A 20,157-nucleotide genomic window follows, 5' to 3' on the forward strand; every position below is an offset into this window, starting at 1 on the left:
AAACTTAATAAAATGCAAAATAATAATATATATATAAAAAAAAAAAATAATAATAATAATATATCAATTTGATGGTGATACCGAAACTTAATAACTAAACATATCATACTCGTATTTAAGATTGTTAGTGTTGTATCTCCCTGACGGTTATACGGTAATCTTAATTACTAAATGCATGATAACCAGCAAAAGAATTATATATCACCTTGATGGTGATACCTAATCTTAATAACTAAACATATCAAATTTTAGAATAGTACAGTGTTGCATTAAGCTGACAGTGATACCCTAAACTAAATAGCTATACCTAGGCGTCCTATTTAATAACGGCAAAATGTGGAATCTACCTGAGGGTAAATTACTAATTTAAATTACGAAATGCATCGAACCGAGACAAATTTATTAAAGCAAAAAGGTGGTATCAATCTGATGGTGATAACCTAAGCTAACAAACTAAATGCGAAACAGCGAGTATAAGAAATAACTGTATCAACCTGATGGTGATACCCTAAACTTAATAAATTACCGCGTCATATTTATTAACGTAAAAATGTTGTATCAAACTGATGGTGAAAACCTAAAGTTCCAAACAAATGCGATACAGTTAGTATCAGAAATAACTGTATCAACCTGATGGTGATACCCTAAACTTAATTACTAAACGCGTATTATTTATTAACGTAAAAATGTTGTATCAACCTGATGGTGATAGACTAAACTTAATTACTACACGCTAATGCTTATTAACGAATTAAAGTTGTATCAACCTGATGGTGGTAACCTAAGCTAACAAACTAAATGCGAAACAGCCAGTATCAGAAATAACTGTATCAACCTGATGGTGATACCCTACACTTAGTTACTAAACGCGTCTTACTTATTAACGTAAAAATGTTGTATCAATCGGATGGTGATAACCTAAGGTTGCAAACTAAATGCGAAACAGCCAGTATCAGAAATAACTGTATCAACCTGATGTTGATACTCTAAACTTACTTACTAAACGCGTCTTACTTAATAACGTAAAAATGTATCAACCTGATGGTGATATCCTAAAATTATAAACTAAATGCATTACATCCAGTATCAGAAATAGAGGTATCTACCTGAAGGTGATACCCTAATGTTGATTATTAACCGTTCCATATTTTATAAAAAAAAATGTGGTATCAATCTCATGGTGATAACCTAAGCTTAAATCCTAAACGCGTCTTACTTATTAACGTAAAAATGTTGTATCAAACTGATGGTGAAAACATAAGCTTACAAACTAAATGCGAAACAGCCAGTATCAGAAATAACTGTATCAACCTGTTGGTGATACCCTAAACTTAATTACTACACGCGTATTACTTATTAATGTAAAAATGTTGTATCAACCTGATGGTGAAAACCTAAGTTTACAAACTAAATGCGAAGCAGCCATTATTAGAAATAACTGTATGGTGATACACTAAACTTACAAACTGAATGCGAAACAGCCAGTATCAGAAATAACTGTATCAACCTGATGGTAATACCCTAAACTTACTTACTAAACGCGTCTTACTTAATAACGTAAAAATGTTGTATCAACCTGATGGTGATATCCTAAAATTATAAACTAAATGCGTTACATCCAGTATCAGAAATAGAGGTACGAGTATACTGATGCCCTAATCATACGTAATAACTAAACGGGGTTACCACTGACAGAAAATGGTAATGGCGATACCTATTCTCAACAAATAAACGCTTAATATTTATTAAGGAAAAAGTGTTGTATCTACCTGACGGATATACCCTAATATTATTAACTAAATGCATAATAACCAGCAGCAAAAAAATGTATCAACCTCACGACGATACCTAATCTTAATAACTAAACTCGTCCTATTTAATAACGGTAAAGCCATGTATCTATCACACTTATACGGTAAACTTAATAAAATGCAAAATAATAATATATCAAAAAAAAAAAAAAATAATAATATATCAATTTGATGGTGATACCGAAACTTAATAACTAAACGTATCATACTCGTATTTAAGATTGTTAGTGTTGTATTGAACTGAAGGTGATACACCAAATGAATAGCTATACGCGACCTATTTAATAACGGTAAAGAGTGTTATCTCCCTGACGGTTATACGGTAATCTTAATTACTAAATGCACGATAGCCAGCAAAAGAATAATATATCAACTTGTTGGTGATACCTAATGTTAATAACTAAACGTATCAAATTTAAGAATAGTACAATGTTGTATTAAGCTGACAGTGATACCCTAAACTAAATAGCTACACCTACGCGTCCTATTTAATAACGGTAAAATGTGGAATCTACCTGAGGGTAAATTACTAATCTTAATTACGAAATGCATCGAACCGTGCCAAATTTATTAAAGAAAAAAAGTGGTATCAATCTGATGGTGACAAACTAAGCTTACAAATTATATGCGAAACAGCCAGTATAAGAAATAACTGTATCAACCTGATGGTGATATCCTAAACTTAATAAATTACCGCGTCATATTTATTAACGTAAAAATGTTGTATCAAACTGATGGTGAAAACCTAAACTTCCAAACAAATGCGAAACAGTTAGTATCAGAAATAACTGTATCAACCTGATGGTGATACCCTAAACTTAATTACTAAACGCGTCTTACTTATTAACGTAAAAATGTTGTATCAACCTGATGGTGATAGACTAAACTTAATTACTACACGCTAATGCTTATTAACGAATTAAGGTTGTATCAACCTGATGGTGGTAACCTAAGCTAACAACTAAATGCGAAACAGCCAGTATCAGAAATAACTGTATCAACCTGATGGTGATACCCTAAACTTAGTTACTAAACGCGTCTTACTTATTAACGTAAAAATGTTGTATCAAACTGATGGTGAAAACCTAAGCTTACAAACTAAATGCGAAACAGCCAGTATCAGAAATAACTGTATCAACCTGTTGGTGATACCCTAAACTTAATTACTACACGCGTATTACTTATTAATGTAGAAATGTTGTATCAACCTGATGGTGAAAACCTAAGTTTACAAACTAAATGCGAAACAGCCATTATTAGAAATAACTGTATGGTGATACACTAAACTTACAAACTGAATGCGTTACATCCAGTATCAAAAATAGAGGTATCTACCTGATGGTGATACCCTAAAGTTGATTAATAACCGCATCATATTTATTAAAGAAAAAGTGTGGTATCAACCTGATGGTGATAACCTAAGCTTACAAACTAAATGCGAAACAGCCAGTATTAGATATAACTGTATGGTGATACACTAAACTTACAAACTGAATGCGTTACATCCAGTATCAAAAATAGAGGTATCTACCTGAAGGTGATACCCTAAAGTTGATTAATAACCGCATCATATTTATTAAAGAAAAAGTGTGGTATCAATCTGATGGTGATAACCTAAACTTAATTACTAAACGCGTCTTAGTTATTAACGTTGAATTGTTGTATCAAACTGATGGTGAAAACCTAAGGTTACAAACTAAATGCGAAACAGCCAGTATCAGAAATAACTGTATCAATCTGATGGTGATACTCTAAACCTAATTACTAAGCGTACTTGGTAGTAACTTAAAAATATATCAACCTTCCTGTGATACATTAACCTTGCCAATTAAACGCCCAACCGCCTTTGCTATAGAAAAAATCATGTATCTGACTCATGTTCATAACTGAAGGTTCTTAAATAACCGGTTTTTTGTCATAATCCGAAAAATGCTGTACCAATCTTAAATGAAATTTTTCTCATAATTAACATTCGCTTGTTATTTAGCAACGAAAAAAGGTTTTCAATCTTCCGGTGATTTGTATTAGTAACTAAATCTGTAATAGCATAATCGTAACAACTAATGGCAACATATTGAGCAATCGGAGATCCTTGTATCCATAATATAGAACCATGATATTCTGAATGCGTAACCAAAATATGTAGTATTAACCTGATTGTCAAATTGAGTAAAAGAAAAGTGTTCTATCAACCTCAAGGTGATTCCCCAATCTTCCAACAAAATAATACTCTAGATAAAGTAAATCTTGGAAGAAACCGATCTAACTGGGTTGTGGTTAAAGTAGCTGGTTAGCTAGGGAGTTAAAGAGTGCCATGACGCGAACGATTGAGGGCCCTTACTGATGAATTGCCTCGGAAAGTGACCTGTATAATTTGTTGTTGGAAGAATTTAAGAGGAATCTAGTAATTACATCTCATAGTGAAATATTAGAGCATTAATGCTCCACAGATGTGCACCAAAAATTATCTAGTTTGGACTAATATTCACATTACCTACTCTAATCCTCATGAAAGTGTACTAAAGTAACACACATGTGCACTAATACTCTACTAATATGCACTAATGATCACTTAAAGAGCAAGAATGTTCCAACAATGTGCACAGAAATTTCAATAATATGCACTAATGTGTCTTTTAATTACTCTAATAATCATTAAAAAGCACTAAAGTTCCATTAATGTGCAACAGTACTCTACCAAGATGCACTAATGTCACAATAATGTGCACTAATGATTGCTTAAAGAGTAAGAATGTTCCATTAATGTGCAATGAAATTTCATTAATATGCACTTCTGTTACATTTTACTAATCTAATAATCATTAATGTGCTCTAGAATTTCACTAAAATACACCAATGTTACAATAATGTGCACTAATGATATTGAAAAGAGAAAAGAGCACCTATGTTCTATTATTGTGCACTAATATCACACTAATAAGATTCATAACCATAAAGCTAATAGTTTCAACAAGTCCAGCGGTAATATTAACGGAACTCATTCGGAGGCAATCCATCAGCCAATCGTCCTCATTACGGCACTGTTTCACTCCAAAAATAACCAGAAACCTTATGGACCACTCAAGTACATTAGGTTATTAATAAGATATGACAATCGTTTATTCAATCTATCTAGCAAGAGATTACTGATCAACGTTAACGTAAATATTAAAAGAACTTTAATGAAGGTGATTTTATAATATAACGTCTTTCTATAATTGCAGAATTTATAAACCAAATCTTTAGAGATTACATCGATAACGACATTCATAACAACGCAATTTCGATAGTTTTGTATCAACCTGATAGTATTTCCTCTATTACATTTAACAAGTAGTGCTAACAGTAACCAGAAATAAAAAAAAAATAGTATCTACCTAATTGTGATAAACGACAATTACTCGTACATCTAAACGCGTAATTCTAGCAGTAAAGTGAGTTATATCAAACTAATGGTGCTACACTAACATTATATCTAAACGCGGAATACTGGCAGTAAGAGAGAACATTACCAACCTGCTGGTGATACATTAACATTATATCTAAACGCGAAGAACTGGCAGTAGAAGACAGCTATATCAACTTGCGGAGATACACTAACATTATATCTAAACGCGTAATACTGGTAATAAAGAAGAACTCTATTAACCAGCTGGTGATACAGTAACATTATATCTAAACGCGAAGTACTGGCAGTAGAAGACAGCTATATCAACTTGCTGGTGATACACTAACATTACATCTAAACGCGAAGAACTGGCAGTAGAAGAAAGCTGTACGAACTTGCTGGTGACACACTTACATTATATCTAAAAGCTTAATACTGGCGGTAAAAAATAGCTGTATCAGCCTGCTGGTGATGCACTAACATTATATCTAAACGCGAAATACTGGCGGTAAGAGAAAGCTATATCAACCTGCTGGTGATACAGTAACATCATATCTAAACGCGTAATACTGGTAGTAAAGAAGAGCTGTATCAACCTGCTGATGATACACTAACATTATATCTAAACGCGAAAAGCTGGCAGTAAATGAGAGCTGTATCAACCTGCTGGTGATACACTAACAATATATCTAAACGCGTAATACTGGCGGTAAAAGAGAGCTGTATCAAGCTGCTGGTGATACACTAACATTGTATCTAAACGCGAAAAGCTGGCAGTAAATGAGAGCTGTACCAACCTGCTGGTGATACACTAACATTATATCTAAACGCGTAATACTGGCAGTAAGAGAGAGTTGTACCAACCTGCTGGTGATACACTTACATTATATCTAAACGTGGAATACTGGCAGTATGGGAGAGCTGTATCAACCTGCTGGTGATACACTAACGTTATATCTAAACGCGGAATACTGGCAGTAAGAGAGACCTGTACAAACCTGCTGGTGATACACTAACATTATATCTAAACGTGGAATACTGCCAGTAAGAGAGGGTTGTATCAACCTGCTGGTGATACCTAAAATTATATCTAAACGCGTAATACTGGCGGTGAAAGAGAGCTTTATCAACCTGCTGGTGATGCACTACGATTATATCTAAACGCGATGTACTGGCTGTAAGAGAGAGCTGTATCAACCTGCTGGTGATTCGCTAATATAATATCTAAACGCGTAATACTGGCAGTAAGAGAGAGCTGTATCAACCTGCTGGTGATTCACTAATATAATATCTAAACGTGTAATACTGGCAGTAAGAGAGAGCTGTATCAACCTGCTGGTGATACACTAACATTATATCTAAACGCGTAATACTGGCGGTGAATGAGAGCTGTATCAACCTGCTGGTGATGCACTACCATTATATCTAAACGCGATGTACTGGCAGTATGAGAGAGCTGTGTCAACCTGCTGATGATACATTAAAATTCTATCTAAACGCGTATTACTGGCGGTAAAGGAGAGCTGTATCAACCTGCTGGTGATGCACTACCATTATATCTAAACGCCAAGTACTGGCGGTAAAAGAGAGTTGTATCAACTTGCTGGTAATAGACTACCATTGTATCTAAACGCGAAAAGCTGGCAGTAAGAGAGAGCTGTATCAACTGCTGGTGATCCACTAAAATTATATCTAAACGCGTAATACTGGCAGTAAGAGAGAGTTGTATCAACCTGCTGGTGATACACTAACATTATATCTAAACGCCTAATACTGGCGGTGAAGGAGAGCTGTATGAACCTACTGGTGATGCATTACCTTTATATCGAATCGCAATGTACTGGCAGAAAGAGACAGCTGTATCAACCTGTTGATACACTAACATTATATGTAAACGCGGAATATTAGCAGTAAGAGAGGGTTGTATCAACCTGCTGGTGATACACTAAAATTATATCTAAACGCGTAATACTGGCGGTGAAAGAGAGCTGCATCAACCTACTGGTGATGCACTAAAATTATATCTAATCGCGATGTACAGGCAGTATGAAAGAGCTGTATCAACCTGCTGATGATACACTAACATTATATCTAAACGCGAAAAGCTGGCAGTAAAAGAGAGCTGTATCAAGCTGCTGGTGATACACTAACATTGTATCTAAACGCGAAAAGCTGGCAGTAAATGAGAGCTGTACCAACCTGCTGGCGATACACTAACATTATATCTAAACGCGTAATACTGGCAGTAAGGGAGAGTTGTACCAACCTGCTGGTGTTACACTTACATTATATCTAAACGTGGAATACTGGCAGTATGGGAGAGCTGTATCAACCTGCTGGTGATACACTAACATTATATCTAAACGTGAAGTACTGGCAGTAAAAGAGTGCTGTACCAACCTGCTGGAGATACACTAACGTTATATCTAAACGTGGAATACTGGCAGTATGGGAGAGCTGTATCAACCTGCTGGTGATACACTAACATTATATCTAAACGTGGAATACTGCCAGTAAGAGAGGGTTGTATCAACCTGCTGGTGATACACTAACGTTATATCTTAACGCGGAATACTGGCAGTAAGAGAGACCTGTATAAACCTGCTGGTGATACACTAACATTATATCTAAACGTGGAATACTGCCAGTAAGAGAGGGTTGTATCAACCTGCTGGTGATACCTAAAATTATATCTAAACGCGTAATACTGGCGGTGAAAGAGAGCTGTATCAACCTGGTGGTGATGCACTACGATTATATCTAAACGCGATGTACTAGCAGTAAGAGAGAGCTGTATCAACCTGCTGGTGATTCACTAATATAATATCTAATCGCGATGTACAGGCAGTATGAAAGAGCTGTATCAACCTGCTGATGATACACTAACATTATATCTAAACGCGAAAAGCTGGCAGTAAATGAGAGCTGTATCAACCTGCTGGTGATACACTAACAATATATCTAAACGCGTAATACTGGCGGTAAAAGAGAGCTGTATCAAGCTGCTGGTGATACACTAACATTGTATCTAAACGCGAAAAGCTGGCAGTAAATGAGAGCTGGACCAACCTACTGGTGATACACTTACATTATATCTAAACGTGGAATACTGGCAGTATGGGAGAGCTGTATCAACCTGCTGGTGATTTGCTAACATTATATCTAAACGTGAAGTACTGGCAGTAAAAGAGTGCTGTACCAACCTGCTGGTGATACACTAACGTTATATCTAAACGCGGAATACTGGCAGTAAGAGAGACCTGTACAAACTTGCTGGTGATACACTAACATTATATCTAAACGTGGAATACTGCCAGTAAGAGAGGGTTGTATCAACCTGCTGGTGATACCTAAAATTATATCTAAACGCGTAATACTGGCGGTGAAAGAGAGCTGTATCAACCTGCTGGTGATGCACTACGATTATATCTAAACGCGATGTACTGGCAGTAAGAGAGAGCTGTATCAACCTGCTGGTGATTCACTAATATAATATCTAAACGCGTAATACTGGCAGTAAGAGAGAGCTGTATCAACCTGCTGGTGATTCACTAATATAATATCTAAACGCGTAATACTGGCAGTAAGAGAGAGCTGTATCAACCTGCTGGTGATACACTAACATTATATCTAAACGCGTAATACTGGCGGTGAATGAGAGCTGTATCAACCTGCTGGTGATGCACTATCATTATATCTAAACGCGATGTACTGGCAGTATGAGAGAGCTGTGTCAACCTGCTGATGATACATTAAAATTCTATCTAAACGCGTATTACTGGCGGTAAAGGAGAGCTGTATCAACCTGCTGGTGATGCACTACCATTATATCTAAACGCCAAGTACTGGCGGTAAAAGAGAGTTGTATCAACTTGCTGGTAATAGACTACCATTGTATCTAAACGCGAAAAGCTGGCAGTAAATGAGAGCTGAATCAACCTGCTGGTGATACACTAAAATTCTATCTAAACGCGTATTACTGGCGGTAAAGGAGAGCTGTATCAACCTGCTGGTGATACACTAACATTATATCTAAACGCGTAATACTGGCGGTAAAAGAGAGCTGTATCAAGCTGCTGGTGATACACTAACATTATATCTAACCGTGAAGTACTGGCAGTAAAACAGTGCTGTACCAACCTGCTGGTGATACACTTACATTATATCTAACCGTGAAGTACTGGCAGTAAAAGAGTGCTGTACCAACCTGCTGGTGATACACTTACATTATATCTAAACGCGTAATACTGGCGGTGAAAGAGAGCTGTATCAACCTGGTGGTGATGCACTACGATTATATCTAAACGCGATGTACTAGCAGTAAGAGAGAGCTGTATCAACCTGCTGGTGATTCACTAATATAATATCTAAACGCGTAATACTGGCAGAAAGAGACAGCTGTATCAACCTGTTGATACACTAACATTATATCTAAACGCGGAATACTAGCAGTAAGAGAGGGTTGTATCAACCTGCTGGTGTTACACTAAAATTATATCTAAACGCGTAATACTGGCGGTGAAAGAGAGCTGCATCAACCTACTGGTGATGCACTAAAATTATATCTAATCGCGATGTACAGGCAGTATGAAAGAGCTGTATCAACCTGCTGATGATACACTAACATTATATCTAAACGCGAAAAGCTGGCAGTAAATGAGAGCTGTATCAACCTGCTGGTGATACACTAACAATATATCTAAACGCGTAATACTGGCGGTAAAAGAGAGCTGTATCAAGCTGCTGGTGATACACTAACATTGTATCTAAACGCGAAAAGCTGGCAGTAAATGAGAGCTGGACCAACCTGCTGGTGATACACTAACATTATATCTAAACGCGTAATACTGGCAGTAAGAGAGAGTTGTACCAACCTGCTGGTGATACACTTACATTATATCTAAACGTGGAATACTGGCAGTGTGGGAGAGCTGTATCAACCTGCTGGTGATTTACTAACATTATATCTAAACGTGAAGTACTGGCGGTAAAAGAGAGCTGTATCAACCTGCTGGTGATGCACTACCATTATATTTAAACGCGATGTACTGGCAGTATGAGAGAGCTGTATCAACCTGCTGATGATAAACTAAAATTCTATCTAAATGCGTATTACTGGCGGTAAAGGAGAGCTGTATTAACCTGCTGGTGATGCACTACCATTATATCTAAACGCCAAGTACTGGCGGTATAAGAGAGTTGTATCAACTTGCTGGTAATAGACTAACATTGTATCTAAACGCGAAAAGCTGGCAGTAAATGAGAGCTGTATCAACCTGCTGGTGATACACTAACATTATATCTAAACGCGTAATACTGGCGGTAAGAGAGAGTTGTAACAACCTGCTGGTGATACACTTACATTATATCTAAACGTGGAATACTGGCAGTATGGGAGAGCTGTATCAACCAGCTGGTGATACACTAACATTATATCTAAACGCGTAATACTGGCAGTAAGAGAGAGTTGTACCAACCTGCTGGTGATACACTTACATTATATCTAAACGTGGAATACTGGCAGTATGGGAGAGCTGTATCAACCTGCTGGTGATACACTAACATTATATCTAAACGTGAAGTACTGGCAGTAAAATAGTGCTGTACCAACCTGCTGGAGATACACTAACGTTATATCTAAACGTGGAATACTGGCAGTATGGGAGAGCTGTATCAACCTGCTGGTGATACACTAACATTATATCTAAACGTGGAATACTGCCAGTAAAAGAGGGTTGTATCAACCTGCTGGTGATACCTAAAATTATATCTAAACGCGTAATACTGGCGGTGAAAGAGAGCTGTATCAACCTGCTGGTGATGCACTACGATTATATCTAAACGCGATGTACTGGCAGTAAGAGAGAGCTGTATCAACCTGCTGGTGATTCACTAATATAATATCTGAACGCGTAATACTGGCAGTAAGAGAGAGCAGTATCAACCTGCTGGTGATTCACTAATATAATATCTAAACGCGTAATACTGGCAGTAAGAGAGAGCTGTATCAACCTGCTGGTGATACACTAACATTATATCTAAACGCGTAATACTGGCGGTAAGAGAGAGTTGTAACAACCTGCTGGTGATACACTTACATTATATCTAAACGTGGAATACTGGCAGTATGGGAGAGCTGTATCAACCAGCTGGTGATACACTAACATTATATCTAAACGCGTAATACTGGCAGTAAGAGAGAGTTGTACCAACCTGCTGGTGATACACTTACATTATATCTAAACGTGGAATACTGGCAGTATGGGAGAGCTGTATCAACCTGCTGGTGATACACTAACATTATATCTAAACGTGAAGTACTGGCAGTAAAAGAGTGCTGTACCAACCTGCTGGAGATACACTAACGTTATATCTAAACGTGGAATACTGGCAGTATGGGAGAGCTGTATCAACCTGCTGGTGATACACTAACATTATATCTAAACGTGGAATACTGCCAGTAAAAGAGGGTTGTATCAACCTGCTGGTGATACCTAAAATTATATCTAAACGCGTAATACTGGCGGTGAAAGAGAGCTGTATCAACCTGCTGGTGATGCACTACGATTATATCTAAACGCGATGTACTGGCAGTAAGAGAGAGCTGTATAAACCTGCTGGTGATTCACTAATATAATATCTGAACGCGTAATACTGGCAGTAAGAGAGAGCAGTATCAACCTGCTGGTGATTCACTAATATAATATCTAAACGCGTAATACTGGCAGTAAGAGAGAGCTGTATCAACCTGCTGGTGATACACTAACATTATATCTAAACGCGTAATACTGGCGGTGAATGAGAGCTGTATCAACCTGCTGGAGATGCACTACCATTATATCTAAACGCGATGTACTGGCAGTATGAGAGAGCTGTGTCAACCTGCTGATGATACATTAAAATTCTATCTAAACGCGTATTACTGGCGGTAAAGGAGAGCTGTATCAACCTGCTGGTGATGCACTACCATTATATCTAAACGCCAAGTACTGGCGGTAAAAGAGAGTTGTATCAACTTGCTGGTAATAGACTACCATTGTATCTAAACGCGAAAAGCTGGCAGTAAATGAGAGCTGAATCAACCTGCTGGTGATACACTAAAATTCTATCTAAACGCGTATTACTGGCGGTAAAGGAGAGCTGTATCAACCTGCTGGTGATACACTAACATTATATCTAAACGCGTAATACTGGCGGTAATAGAGAGCTGTATCAAGCTGCTGGTGATACACTAACATTATATCTAACCGTGAAGTACTGGCAGTAAAAGAGTGCTGTACCAACCTGCTGGTGATACACTTACATTATATCTAACCGTGAAGTACTGGCAGTAAAAGAGTGCTGTACCAACCTGCTGGTGATACACTTACATTATATCTAAACGCGGAATACTGGCAGTACGAGAGAGCTGTACCAACCTGCTGGTGATAAACTAACATTATATCTAAACGTGAAGTACTGGCGGTGAAAGAGAGCTGTATCAACCTGCTGGTGATTCACTAATATAATATCTAAACGCGTAATACTGGCAGTAAGAGACAGCTGTATCAACCTGTTGATACACTAACATTATATCTAAACGCGGAATACTAGCAGTAAGAGAGGGTTGTATCAACCTGCTGGTGATACACTAAAATTATATCTAAATGCGTATTACTGGCGGTAAAGGAGAGCTGTATCAACCTGCTGGTGATGTACTACCATTATATCTAAACGGTAAGTACTGGCGGTAAAAGAGAGTTGTATCAACTTGCTGGTAATAGACTAACATTGTATCTAAACGCGTAATACTGGCGGTAAAAGAGAGCTGTATCAACCTGCTGGTGATGCACTACCATTATATTTAAACGCGATGTACTGGCAGTATGAGAGAGCTGTATCAACCTGCTGATGATACACTAAAATTCTATCTAAATGCGTATTACTGGCGGTAAAGGAGAGCTGTATCAACCTGCTGGTGATACACTACCATTATATCTAAACGCCAAGTACTGGCGGTAAAAGAGAGTTGTATCAACTTGCTGGTAATAGACTAACATTGTATCTAAACGCGAAAAGCTGGCAGTAAATGAGAGCTGTATCAACCTGCTGGTGATACACTAACATTATATCTAAACGCGTAATACTGGCAGTAAGAGAGAGTTGTACCAACCTGCTGGTGATACACTTACATTATATCTAAACGTGGAATACTGGCAGTATGGGAGAGCTATATCAACCTGCTGGTGATACACTAACATTATATCTAAACGTGAAGTACTGGCAGTAAAAGAGTGCTGTACCAACCTGCTGGTGATACACTAACGTTATATCTAAACGCGGAATACTGGCAGTATGGGAGAGCTGTATCAACCTGCTGGTGATACACTAACATTATATCTAAACGTGGAATACTGCCAGTAAGAGAGGGTTGTATCAACCTGCTGGTGATACCTAAAATTATATCTAAACGCGTAATACTGGCGGTGAAAGAGAGTTGTATCAACCTGCTGGTGATGCACTACGATTATATCTAAACGCGATGTACTGGCAGTAAGAGAGAGCTGTTTCAACCTGCTGGTGATTCACTAATATAATATCTAAACGCGTAATACTGGCAGTAAGAGAGAGCTGTATCAACCTGCTGGTGATACACTAACATTATATCTAAACGCGTAATACTGGCGGTGAATGAGAGCTGTATCAACCTGCTGGTGATGCACTACCATTATATCTAAACGCGATGTACTGGCAGTATGAGAGAGCTGTTTCAACCTGCTGATGATACATTAAAATTCTATCTAAACGCGTATTACTGGCGGTAAAGGAGAGCTGTATCAACCTGCTGGTGATGCACTACCATTATATCTAAACGCCAAGTACTGGCGGTAAAAGAGAGTTGTATCAACTTGCTGGTAATAGACTACCATTGTATCTAAACGCGAAAAGCTGGCTGTAAATGAGAGCTGTATCAACCTGCTGGTGATGCACTAACATTATATCTAAATGCGAAGAACTGGCAATAGAAAACAGCTGTATCAACCTGCTGGTGATACACTTACATTATATCAAAACGCGGAATACTGGCAGTGAGAGAGAGCTGTATCAACCTGCTGGAGATACACTAACATTATACCTAAACGCGAAAAGCGGGTAGAAGCATAGAGTTGTATCAACTTGCTGGTAATACACTAACATTGTATCTAAACGCGAAAAGCTGGCAGTAAATGAGTGCTGTATTAACCTGCTGGTGATACACTAACATTATATCTAAACGCGTAACACTGGCAGTAAAAGTGTTGTGTTGGGTGCATGGTTTACTTAGCTGTGGTACCCGTGGGGTCGCTACTCCCCAAGCGACTGCATGCATCAGTCGCTCTATGCGGGGTAGCTTGATAAGTGTTTTCAGAAATAGAAATAGTATTTTAATTTGAAATATAATTTTTTTTTTTTAAGTAAGTAAGAAAAATAAGTGCAGTATTTCAGCGAGAGTATTTAGTTGTAGCTTCCCTTTTAAGTTTTTGTAATTTAATCTAACTGATATTAGTTAAGAGATTACATCCTCAATGGATTAGCGAATTAAATTCGGTGGACCACAAAATGATTAATGTTGCCTTTATCGATTCACTCTGGTACTCTAGAAAAAAAAAATTAGTAATCCGCTGGGTGATGATAATGTGTTACACTGAGCTATAGATGTCTTCCTGTTCGGAATGTAGCATAATCCTAACGATTTTACTTAAATGTATTGGCGAATTTTACTGAGAAGATCTGTTGATGGAACCAACTCGAATTGCTGCAGAAATAGTTAACTTCAACTATTTTAATAAGCTAAAAAATCGTAAAGACTTCGTTACAATCCTAATAATGATTTGGGTTTGAGGACGACCTTTAGAAGATGACAAGAAATGTTAACTGGGATACCTAACTACTGGGAAGTACATTTAGCTACTTCAATGCGGCTGAAGGTTTCTTGCGGTACCATAGAGTCTTAGAAATGGTGTGGGCAGTCAGACTTGCGCAGCTACCAGAATACTCGGAAATCTATTGGACTACTGCTAACCTGAGTCTTCATTCTCAAGAAATGTCCACTCAGAATACTTAAAGGAATTGGTACTGGCTCTGTTAGCCTGCTCTAAAGAGCAGTTGTCCGGGGGGCACCTCGTGGAGGTAGAGCTCAGATTTTTGCCCCCCAAAAATGCCATCCTGCCTTTAATATCGTATTCCAACTGGTTTTCATCCTCTATTAAGCAGGCGTAGTAGCAAATCTCATTAACAATGGAGATGCATTACCTGCGATGTACAGAGGGGGAGAGAGAAAACCAGCTTGGGACCCGTTAAGGAATACGATTGTGCGGAGTTTGGGTAGAATAATGGACGAATAGCAGGAATGGCAGAATACAGGATACGTTATTTCCGAAGAAGCGCGCTGGGGAAAAAGTGATTTAGGGGGAACTGGGGCTCGTTCTAGCAATAGAGAATAAACCAAACGAGAAATAGAAAATAGCAAAGACAAAATGAACCCTGAATACAGAAGCAAAGCACAACTGACTAAGAACCAATTTGAAGAAACAACAGCAGAATGAATATCGACAACAATAGAAATAAGAACCAACGTTGAATATTAACATGAAGTGATAGTTTGCATTTTGGTATCTTAAATACCAAAATTTTCCCAAAAACTATAAAAATAAATTTCGTGTAAACATTAAAATATACATTTTGATTTAATATGAATTATTTAAATAGAAAAAAAAAGATGCAGAAATTAATTGTCCTACCTTTCTCTGCTCAACTTGGTCCAGAAGTTCCGAAGAAGGATATTAACAGTGGCCATATAAATGTATTAAATAATTATAATTCCCTTTATTTTTCTAAAATGGCTAGTGCCATTTTTTTCGTGCAAGCAAAATAATTGGAACTATAATTATTATAGATAGAGATATTATTTAGAGGATAGATCTGTCGCAGGAGTAGCGTGTCATTCCGAAGAATGACACTTAAAAAGAGTTGAGAGTCATAAATATGGACCACATAGTTAATTCCTCGCCCTACCTGATTTTGCTGTCGGCTGGGATATGCACCAATCACTTGCAGTAACATATCCATCGATGTCTTCTGCAGCTCGTCAACACTGGACACAGTTTAAAAGATTTCAACGGAAATAAGACTGTGACGTATTTACTGTCTTGTGACGGAATTTTGAAAATACCCGGAGAATTTTTTTTATTATTATTATTTTTAAGCGCACAGGTTAAAAGTAATCACTCCAACTTATTAAAGGGTAATCAAGCACTCCCGATGCAAGCACTCCCGGGGATTTTAACACTCCCGCACTCCCGGGAATTTTAACGATCCCGCACTCCCTGTAACAAAAAAAAAAGTATTACTTTTCGATAAATACTGCACAATATTAATTTTTTAAATTAACTGTGGTTCAGTCAATAATAATAATTTTTGTATAGATAATTATATATTTGCATTTCCCTACATTGCTCATGTGATTTCCATCATAGAAAGTTAACGTACTCATAGTTGGAGTAAGATTAACGTGTTAAAAGAAATACTTTTTATATAGAACTCATAAGTTATTAGTACGATGTACTTTGCAATAGTTTTCTTCCAAAAAAGAAAATCTCAAAAGGGATCTCAAAAGGGTTATTTCCAGGAAAAGTTTAATTTTAAAAATGCAATAAATACTTCCTGTGACGTAATAAGAGAAACTACCTGCCAATATCCGACCTTTATTTGGGTACAAGTACCAGCATGCTCAGAAGGTCAAGTTTTTAATGCTTCGTCAGTGGTGGGAACCAAACATATGATTGTACTTTAGAGATGACAAAATTTTAGAACCCGGAAAAATGTACCATACAAATATTCTTCAGAAAAGCAATAAGGAGACAAAGATAGAGCTATATGGAGAAGAGTCAGTGGGTACGGAATAAGGTAGGTATATTAAAAGGAAAAGATGTAACCAATGTACGAGTATTTGCGAGCAGAAATAAGAAATATTTTATCCGTTTCTCCGTAGAACCCTACGTCCAGGTCGTCAGCCTTTTGTGCGGATCTTTTTAACTAAAAAGCAATTCTACATATTGCACTCCTGCATTTCTGGAAGTATTTCCCCTATTTTTTTCTTCCTCTTAGATTAGATTTAAAAAGCCGGGGCGGGACCCTATCCCCACGGCACCGCAGTCACAAGAGGCTTATTGTGCCTTCCCCTTAAGTCTAATGGGTGAAACCTCCCCTTCTAAAGAGGCCGAGGACTTTCCCTACTAGTTCCTTCTGCACTATTATCTCCTTTGGCCTCAAAGTTCCAAAGATGTCGTAGCGCAGTCTCTCAATTGCAACGCAATCGAACAACAGGTGAGAGGCCGTTTCCTCCTCTTCCTGGCACAATCTGCCCAACGGTTCCGAGCTAATAAGCCCTACCTAGTGCAGGTGCTTTCTGAACCTTTCGTGCCCTGTGAATAGGCCTGTAATCAGAGTGATCTGATTCCTGCCCAAGCCCAGAGTCACTTTGGTTCTTTGTTTGCACAACAAGGGCATAACTCTCTTGCTGTGGTTGACCCCAGGAAGCATCTCCCAGTACTTTTCATGTTCTCTCTAGATCCAATCTCTGAGAGCCTCACGAACTGCACCCCTAGTGATCCCCAGAACTGGTTCCGGGCCAGTGAAAGGAGTACTAGCTCCATTCCTGGCCAACTGATCATATTCTTATTACTTAGTATAATTTCTTAAAAGAAGAAAAACCAAAATTTTAAAAAATTTCTCTCCATTCTGTTCGTCCTTTGAAAAGAAGAACTGTCAGAAAAGGATGAATAGTTAAATACGTCACCTTTAAAACGCTTGTTTAATACCAGTACTACCAAAAAGAAAGTCTGAGAAAAGGCTGTCAGAAAAATGTCAGAAACTTAAACTTCACGAAAAGCAAGAATGGTGCTTTTCCCAGGTAAACCTTCCGTTTTAAGTTCTCCCTGAGAGCCCCCAGAAAAGGGGTTTTTGTATTTGTGAGTTCATCATTTAAATTTCAAATTTTATAATGTGAGAGATATTTTAGAGTGAGAGAGAGGCTTCCCTTTAAAGTAACTGGTCAATTTTAATTTTCCGGTTTACAGTGAACCGTACAGTTGGTCACCGTGGTCACCATCCGGGCATCTTAACTCTCTTTTCATATCAGACACTCTGAAGTTGGCTGCGAATATCTGTATCTAGCTCTGCCAAAGACACGGATTTACCCAGTAAAGCTGATTTCTTAATTAGCTGATTTTCAAAAGAAAATAGGGAGCCATTTTTTTTCCACTGGAGAAGATAATTTTCCATGGTTGTTTCCAGACACTTTTGAAATGTTTTCGCGCAGAGTGGGGAATTGACTTACTTTTTTTTTTAAGCCTGAATAAAATGTTTTCCCGCTTAAGCCTGCCGTCACATAACCTACATAGAAGCTGCGCAAACAATTGGAAATTGTGGACCATTGACCTTATTCATTACAAAGAATTGGATAGTTTTTTGTTGTGGGCACGATGGTATAACGGAAGCGTTTATTTGCTAAAATCCTGAAGGATTATAAATTGATTAGGGACTGGAAAATAGTTTAGAAAGTTGATTAATGTAGGCGAGTTCATCCATGAATAAAGGATGAAGAGGTTTTTAGCTGATGGAGGTGGAAAAAAATAAATAAATAAAATAAAAAGATTTTCCTCTGAGAGAGTGTTGTGGAGCAAAGAGAAACAGCATCCAAAGCATCTTAAATTTCTCTTTCTCTCCAGCGCTTTTTCGTAAGGTAGTCCAGCAAGAAATAAGGCGAAAGAAAAAACACAGCCTTCATCCGTAGACAAAGAGAAAAAGGCCCAACTTTTACAAGAGGAACACCCAGTATTTGGGAAATACATGGAAACTGTAGAGGGGCTTACAGAACTTCACACAGAATACCTTAAAAAAGATTAAAAATTAGCTACAAACCGGTAATCGGTTACCCCAATTATATTACTCCAAATACGAGTATATCTTACGAAAATCAATAATCCCGATCTTATATTAAGTTCCATAGAATTGTTATCAAAGGTATCAGGTGTCCTTTCCGAGTACCAATCACGGTGTTATCTTTATGAAAATATCACCCGACTAGACAATGTGACGCCATTATATTTATTGCGTAATAAATCATTAGCTTATTGTATTGGTAGAAAGTACGATATGTGCTTCCGCCCTTCTGTTCACGCCACCATACTTGGTAATTGGACGCAGGACCTTACAGAAAAAATACTCCATTACTTTATTATTATTATTATTATTATTATTAATATATGATTTAAGGCGCGTCAACATCTAAGGTTATTGGCGCCCTATTATTATTATTATTGGTTGGTGACAACACGTATCAGCAAATTTAAATACAATCGATACAAACGATCAGAATTAAAATAAGAGAGCACAAGTCAGCCACACACACTATTACAGATTATCACTCTTTTTACTAATTGGGATATGCAACTTAAAAAAAAACAAACAAACTAAACGCTGTCTTAATTAAAACTAATTAATCAATTAATTTTCAGCATAATGTTGAAAGCGTACCAGATAAAGATTAATTATTTGCTAACTAGAGAGTGCTTATGTTCAGCTCGTAAATAAACCTGATAAGCTAGCTAATGAATGTTTTGAAAGGAGAGTATATTTATTTATTTATTTATTTATGTTTATTAACAGGAATATTTTTACATAGGTGTATATATACAATAATTTAACATTATTATTGCTTTGGATATTATCCGTCAGCAGAGTTGCAAATGCGAAGTTACATTTTAAGAATCAGTATTATAATAATATAATAAATATAGTTTTAATATAATAATTAAAAATAATAATAAAAAACAAGAAAAAACACTTATTAAAGAAAAAAAAACTCTGTTTTTTGATGAATATTAATTATAATTAAATTCTCTAACTAATAGAGATCTATAATATAATGCCTCTTTC

The sequence above is a fragment of the Rhodnius prolixus genome, unplaced genomic scaffold (genome assembly GCF_049639745.1).
Source record: "Rhodnius prolixus isolate KJV_2025 unplaced genomic scaffold, Rpr scaffold_13, whole genome shotgun sequence".
Taxonomy (NCBI): Eukaryota; Metazoa; Arthropoda; class Insecta; order Hemiptera; family Reduviidae; genus Rhodnius; species Rhodnius prolixus.